This window comes from Mustela erminea, chromosome 15 (genome assembly GCF_009829155.1).
Source record: "Mustela erminea isolate mMusErm1 chromosome 15, mMusErm1.Pri, whole genome shotgun sequence".
In the NCBI taxonomy this organism is placed as follows: domain Eukaryota; kingdom Metazoa; phylum Chordata; class Mammalia; order Carnivora; family Mustelidae; genus Mustela; species Mustela erminea.
The window spans coordinates 10,300,569-10,308,674 of NC_045628.1; the positions used below are offsets into that span (position 1 = coordinate 10,300,569).

The window sequence follows — 8,106 nt, forward strand, 5'->3', positions numbered from 1 at the left end:
TCCTACAGCTTGCTGTTGTCAGCTTTTCCATCAGCATCATTTAGAAAAGACACCAAGGAACCATATTTTTGTCAATTATTTTATCAAGGGAACAAGTATAGAAACATCCCTTGCAAGTGCTCAACAATCGTTATTGCACACAACTAAAAGGAGTACATTCTACTTTTTTTTCTAGAAAATAAAACACAATAGTTTTACAATTCATTTGATGGCAACTGGTAATCACCAAATTAGCAATGGTTATTTTCAAAAGTTATCACACTAGCTATGCTGTCATTTTGAAGAACGATCAGATACCTAGAGCCACAGACACTTCCCACATGAGAGGCATCATATAAATCAGACTTGGTTTATCATAAGTATTGATAAAACCAGACCTAGGGGAAGAACTAGGTCTGGGGACACGTGAATGGTCTTAATATAGCCAATGTTTAGGCTGCCTGATTATTACAAAATCAGAACAGCAAGAATACTCACAGAATAGGTTCTACTTTTTTTAAAAAATCCACAATATAGTCAACTGACATGTATATACAAGGCCGTTATCCTCAGGGTCCTCATGGCAACCCTGCTGCTAAGCTTATTGATCTTCTTTAATGAATTACCTGCTTTGTTGACATCTGCACTCAATTCCAAAGTCACATTTCCTCAATAGTTCATCTCTCCATTTCCATTTATTTGCAGACTGTCCACAGAGACAACCCACTAAAAAGAGGACAACACTCACCTTGGAACCAGAATGTTTGGGTCCAAGCTTTAATTCGTAATTTAATCAACTGTGCACAAAATCTGATTTTCCTCATCTCTGTTTCTGTGTGAATTATCTTACACTCCTTCCTCATCTTCTCCAAATAAGCAGGTAGTAAAAGTATTATCATTAGGAAAAGCTTTGGAAACCCAGACATAGCCGTTGTCTTGCTTGATGGAAAGTCTAAGAGACAGTCATCTGTTCTCAGAAGCTTTGTGGGGTGGACTATGGGGATGTGCCTCACAGAAACCAATATTAGTTTATTACAAATGCATTTGCAGAATCTTAGACACAGTCAACTTCAGGTCTTAACCTAACAACATGTTTCATCCAGTTGGATCCTCAAAATTCTTCGGGAAGATAAGGAGGCAAGGGACCATTCTTCCCATTTTGCAAATGAGGAAAGGAAGGCTTCAGGCTCAGCAAACTGACTAAGATCACAAAGCCAGAGAAGGGCCAAACCAGAACTTGATTTTTCAACTTTTCTAATCCCTAGTTGTTCATCTTGCAACACCTTTAACAAGAAGGAACAAAGCAGTGCACCAATCCCTTCTCAGTGAAAGGAATGACAATTTAATAACCAAGAGATTTAATGTACCTCCCAAAAGATTCACTTCTCCTCTACTACTTACACTGAAAGAGTCAGGTTTATTCTACATTCTCATAAATCGATTTAAAACAATCAGGAGAAAGCTCATTAAGCTTCACCTACACAACAAAAATAAAATACTCAGCATTCATGCATAACTTCACATTTTGTAGATACTGACAAGGAGCTATCAAGAATTTATTTCATAGATGGCTATTATAATTATTTCACAACACAGAACACGTACACAGGCTTCTTTTTTATTGGAAAGAGAGGTTTTTACAGGCCAATTTAACCATACCACTTTCAACGTGAGAGTACCCAGCCTCAATCTGGTGGGACGCATTCTTGAAGTCTTGCACATTTAATTTACCATGAGCTTCAATAAATTGTACTCTGTAGCTGTTTCATGTTGTAGAGGTCACGCACACATGCGGAAGCTTAGCTGCAGACAGACACTATGTGGTGCGTTCTAGTCATTTCCAGCTCAAGACACAGAGGACTCCAAACTCCTACAGTAATTAGAGGTTAGCAATCTCTTTGACTCAGTGAAATTAAACACTATTGAACCCAGTTTAAATTCTTAAGTTTTCAAGGAAAATGAGTGATTCCAGAGTAGCTTTTGCAGGTGTATGTCTGCACGAATAAGACACTAGAGGGCCTGACCACAATGGTGATGGCTGCAAGGTAAAGGACCGATTTGAAACAAGAGGATTTTGTATGTTGCAAAGTAGTATGGACCGAGAGAGCCACCCACGCAAGCTCTTTCCACGTGTCTCACGAGATCGTAGCTTGGCGGCACTGACTGCTTGTTATGAGTGTTCAGTTCATCAATAAATGGAATAGAAGACCCGAGCCTACCTTTTTAATTATAAAATGCTTTTCTATCCCTCATAATCAGACTTCCACTCATTTCGGCACTGAAAAAAGAATGTCATCATCATAATTCCTAGTAGCTTGCTTCTGTTTCCGCTTCAGCAGATACCCTGTAGATGGGAAGTCACATAACAGCTTTGCATCCCATCAAGTTGCCTCCACCCGAAAACAGCTGCAATGCTTATCTAATTAAACCCCAGCGCCAAACTGTGAGCTGGTGCATCAATCATTAATATTGTATTTTGGATCACTTTAAATTCTGACTGAGGGTACGTGGCTCTGCACACACTGGTCTCTGAAGGAGATTTTTCAAATAATCTTTAAGTGGCATTGAAAAAATAAAACAAGCTGCCTGCTGTTTGACGAGAGCTCTAACACCCTGCTGTACTCTGATTAGCTGTTAATACTAATTGAGAGATGAATATTGCTTATTCCGAAAGGCTAAGGATTTTTTTTTTTTTTTTAATCATGAAAAGGAAAAGGCAGTTCTTGCCTTGGAAATGTGGCTCCTTGCCCAAATTTTCAACAGCGCCAAAAGAATGGTGGTTTCTGGGTCTCTCATCTACAGGGTGTGGAGTCATTATACTGAATCACTTCTTTACTCTGTGGGGCCATCCACAAGTCAGTGAACTGTGATCTCCACGTGGGATTTGCACTTTCATACCCTACATCTGGAACGTGGAAATGGTCTTTGCAGAGATCTGATAGCCCAGAAATATTTATGTAAATCTCTGTCCTGCTAAGGCACATGTTGATGTACTTGGGTTCAAGCTCATAAACCAAGAGGAACAGCTTCCTCCATTGCTATCCTAATAGACTAAAGCCAACAGGCTAAGCCAAATGGGACAATTTAGACAAAGAGAGACTGGCAAAACCAAATGAATGTCTGCTTCCTTCCAGCATTCTAGGAAAAATACCAAGCAGCTGTGCCAAAGCATACTGCCTTTCTTTGTCAGGAAAAACACTCTGACCCTCTCGAAATCAGGGGATGCAGTTGGCACCAGGTTCAGTAAATCTGTATGTAAGACAGATTTCCTAACAAGGCATGCTCAACTGCAGAAACACAATGCATACCTAGCTCTGCACAAACACAGCCTAAAAATCGTAAGGACATAGAACAAAGCATGGGAACCAATGAGGTTCTCATTCCTATAAGCTGAGACGCCTGGGCCTTTGCCAGAGTACTGCCTGGCACTTGGCCGCATCATCTAGAGTGATGGGAAGTCTTGGAGAATACAAATAAGAGAAGGAGGATGATTCCAGAGTAGCAAAAATATAAGGAAAAGACAGAGGCTTAGGATGGCATAGTGCAGAGAAGAGAAGACTAAATGATTTATCAACAGTCTGTAAACCTACATGAAAGACCTCAGTGATGCTTAGAGGCATCTCCTGAGTCTAATTAACACAGATCAGGGCATGGGGATTAAGACTGTCAATTTAGCTAAGCTAAAACTACATTTCCCAGAATTCCTGTGTGTATATAATTCTGGGGGAGGATAAGAGTCATTTTGCAGGTGATTTGGAAGATGGTAGCCATATTGCTTTGAAGATCAGAGCCGGGCTGGAAGCATTATTGATCTGCCTGCTTACCTTGCTGGCCTACACAACCCTAGCTCCTGCTGGCTCCCCTCCTTCAACTTCTGTGACTCTTGTGTCCAGAAGAGTTTTTATCTTCCTGACAGAGAATGCCAGCTGCTCCTGGTCTACAACCCCGTCATCAAAGTTGGAGGTTAGAAGGCTATGAGAGACCAACACAGATTCCAGTCCATCCTCCAGATCCCAGCTAGTACCTGTGGCTCCTAGCTTATTCTTGCTTTCCCCACCTCACATCCATTTTACCTCTCAGCCCCTACTCATAGGGGGGCTGAGAGGTAAGTCATACCCACACTCCTATCAATGGGGCTATTGTGACCACACTCAGAGAGAAGAGTAATTTTCTTTGGCCTGTAGTGGTTTAACTACAACATTGTAAGTAGCTCAGTGTGCAGCTCTGTAGAGACCAATTGGGGCTTGGAAATCTGTGCTCAGGGCTTCCTGAGTAATCAACAGTCTCTGATCCAGAAACCTCATGTTTGCTTTCTGTCGGTATATCTATAATTGTGGCAGGCTGATCTGTCCACTTGCAAAGGAGGGTGAATCTCACACTCTTCTCAGTTTCAAACTTAACATTTTCCACATAGACTCCCATAATTTCCACAACCCTAACCCCTTCTTTGATAATGAGACATATTCCAGCAGAGAAATTACTGCCTCTTTGGTTCCTCTACTTTCTAAGTAAGGCAGAACAAGAATGTGCCAAATTCTCTGCTTTTACTAGAATGCACTTCCTAGAGGTATCTGGAAAATGAAGGAAGGCCATTTTGCTTTTCCTCTGTGCCATTCCGACAACCCACATGAGAAAAGAACCCCCTATCTCCTTCTTCCAGAAAGGTCTTCCACAGTGCCCTACCAGCCTAACATCACTCTTCACTAACTGTTCTTCAGGAATGCAGAGCGCATCTCGGATGAGAGTGGATGGATTCTGAATCCAGTCTTGTCACCTATCATCTCGGTAACTTGGACAAGCCATGCAACATTCCTGAACCCCAGTTTTCTCCTACACAAATCTCAGGGGTGCCTGGGTGGCTCGGTGGGTTGAGCACCCATCTCTTGGTTTTGGCTCAGCTCAGGATCTTGGGGTTTTAAGACTGAGTCCCATACTGGGCTTTGCACTCAGTAGGGAGTCTGCTACAGGATTCTTTCTCCTTCTGTCCCTCCCCCTGCTTGCTCTCTCCTTAAAATAAGTAAATAATAATAAATAATTTTTTTTAATTTAAATTTTTTTAAATAAAATAAATAAAAGAAAATAAGTAAATAAATCTTTTTTTTTTTTAAAGAAAATACTTGAGATAATGTTTCTAGTGTCTATTACAGGCTGTGACCCACAAAATAATACATGTGCAAATGGGTCATAAATGATCCCACTCTAGTTACTATAAAAAAGAATCTTCATTTAGTTAAGCAATAAATGTAGAGTCTCTGCTCAGTTATCTTTGGTATACTTGGGCCCATATGCTGGTGATGGGCTTCTCCAATGTGACAGTCCCTGACCTTTTGTCTTCCCATTTTCAAGAGTCCACTATTTCCCTGCCAAGTCCTCTAGTTTCCCCCCACTATAGGACAGAACCTAACTTTGAATCTTAACTAGCCTACCTACGGCCTTCAGACCCTACTAGCTCTCATTAATCCTTTTTCTAGAAGATCAGATTCTGCTCCCAATATCCCTTTCCTACTGAATGAGTTCTTTTCTGTGAAAAGACAAACTACCTAAAGTTGCCCAACTTTTTTTTTTTTTAAGATTTTACTTATTTATTTGATAGAGACAGTGAGAGAGGGAACACACACAGGGGGAGTGGGAGAGGGAGAAGTAGGCCTCCCGCTGAGCAGGGAGCCCAATGTGGGGCTCGATCCCAGAACCCTGGAATCATGACCCAAGCCAAAGGCAGACGCTTAATGACTGAGCCACCCAGGCACACGTATCACACACCATCTTTGCTTCCACTTTGCTGTCTGGCCTGTTTCCATTATGATCATGGTGTCCTACTGCTGAATTAGAGTCTCACTTTCTCTTCTGATATAAAAAGTTGATTATCTCTTCTGATTTGCAGAGTTGTACACGATTCCCAGTTGAATGCTGGATCTTGGATCCCAAATGTCCTTCATAGGTCAGCATTAGATATAATGTCCTTTTTTACCTTCTATCTGTATTAGTTACACTGATGGCCTTAATTCTTTGCCTGTCTCTATACATTCTAGTAGGCAAGGTAAATTCTCCAATCCTGGACTTAGTATGCAATTCATTTTGGCTAATGGGATGTGAGCCAATGTAGCACAGAGTCTTGAAAAGCCCTTGCATGTTGGTACTTGCTTACTCTTGGGCACTTGCTACCAGGATGAGAGCATAGCCAACCTAGCCTGCTGGAAGATGAGAGACATATGGAGCAGGGCTAAGTTGCCCCAGTGATCACAGCAAAGGGTGTCCTAGAACAGCTGACAGTCAACCAACTTCCAGATATACAAGCCCACCCGAGAACACACATCTATAATTAATAAAAAACACATTATTTTAAGCCATGAGTTTTGGGCTGCTGGTTGTGTACCATTACTGTGCAATAAATAATGGACTCAGAAATCGGTAGACAGGTGCACAGGTGTTGCTATAATCCAAACCCAGAAATCGGTAGACAGGTGCACAGGTGTTAATATAATCCAAACGCAAAACTAGTTTGTGACTATTTGCTAAGTAAAACCTAGAAAAAAATTTGAAATAAAACTGCTAGAAACCTCTAAAAAGTGCTAAGAAAACTGTTTTAGGAGGATGGGAAGTTGGTGACTCGTGTTATCCTAGTGGCAAACTGTGTAATGTAAGACAGAAAATGCTCCTGATGAAATTCTAGACTTGAGCAAAGAAAGTTGAAGCCGAATATTGAAAGTGCCAGCTGTTTCTAACCAGCTGTATATGATGAAGAATTACAAGGAAGAGATGAACTCAGAAAATAATACAGATGTGCCACACTCTGCTAGTTTGGAATAAAACTGGTTTTCATCTCCAATCTTTCAAGCCAGAAAAGATTCTCAAATTAAGACATGGCCACGGGTAAAGACCAAATTAAGGGTGTGTCTGTTAGACCTTCTGTTAAGACTTCTTGCAGAACCACAAAGCTCAACAAATGGGCTTTCAGGATTTTTTTTTTTTTTTTTTGAGAGAAAGAGAGAGGGGGAGGGGATAGGGAGCTGGACAGAGAAAGAGGAAGAGAGAGAATCTCAAGCACAGTCCATTCCCATCATGGGGCTTGAGCTCTCAACCCTGAGATCATGACCCGAGCCAAAATCAAGAGTCACATGTTTAACTAACAGCTGCCCCTCAACATTCTTAAGGGCATTGTCCCACAGCAATATAAAATAAAGAAAACATCAAGAATTACATAGAGAAAGAAGGATGACTCCACAAAATTGTGGGTTGTGTTTTTAATACATAGAGTAACCTAAAAAGAACCAACTGTTCCAGATATAAGAAGTAGGTTGAGAAAGTTTTTTCCAAGGGTACATCTTCTAATCCCTTTTCAGAAATAGCCAAGAAGGAAAACAAAAATGAGGACATCTCAGACAGCAGAGATAAGAGCTGTGGAGAAGAGCAGACTGGAGAACCACTCTTAGAAAGCAGTATCTATGTCCTATCCAGGCACATGCCTCATTCCCAAAGCACGTTTGACCTTGTGACTTACCCTGAGCAGTGGATACTAACAGGTAGGATGCAAATACAGTCCTGAAACGTGCTTGTGCGTTGCCGTTTACTCACTCCCGGCCTCTGCCATCATCAGGAGAGGGAGCCTGGGTCAGCCTGATGCAAGGTAAGACATCTACAGAGCAGAACGGAGCCGCCCCAGTCTTCCCAGCCAAATTCCCCAAATTCATTCCAGATCAGCTGGCAGATAGTCAACCACCCCAACACACGAACTATACATTCTTCCTATCTTAAGCCACTGGGTTTAGGAGCAGCTTCTTGTGCAGTGTATTCTGAAGTAAATAGCAGATATACCATCCCTCTTTGTTTGTTCTACTCGCCTTCCACGTGACCAAAGTCTCAATGTGCCTCTTACCTCTAGTCACTCTCTTCTACTACTTTCATTATTATCCTCACTTCTAGTCTCAAGAATTATGTTACAGATGTACACATGCTTCCTACAGAGCCCTACTAGGCCACCTTCCTGTTACTAGAGATGTTTCTACCATCAAGGTACTCCCCACCCCGGAGCATCTACTTCTGCTACCCCTTGAGCATGTTGGCAAAACTCTCTAGCTCTCATTTTCCTCCTCTATAAAATGAGAGGTTCAGAATACCGCTAGATACGAT

General features: G+C 41.5%; 1 non-coding gene across 1 annotated transcript; it reads right to left on the reverse strand.

Moving 5' to 3' along the window:
* Positions 1–348: 348 nt before the first annotated feature.
* On the reverse strand, positions 349–479 carry LOC116574647. The gene has a single exon (XR_004279419.1). It is a non-coding gene; the product is annotated as a small nucleolar RNA SNORA72 (small nucleolar RNA).
* Between the last annotated feature and the right edge of the window lie 7,627 nt (positions 480–8,106).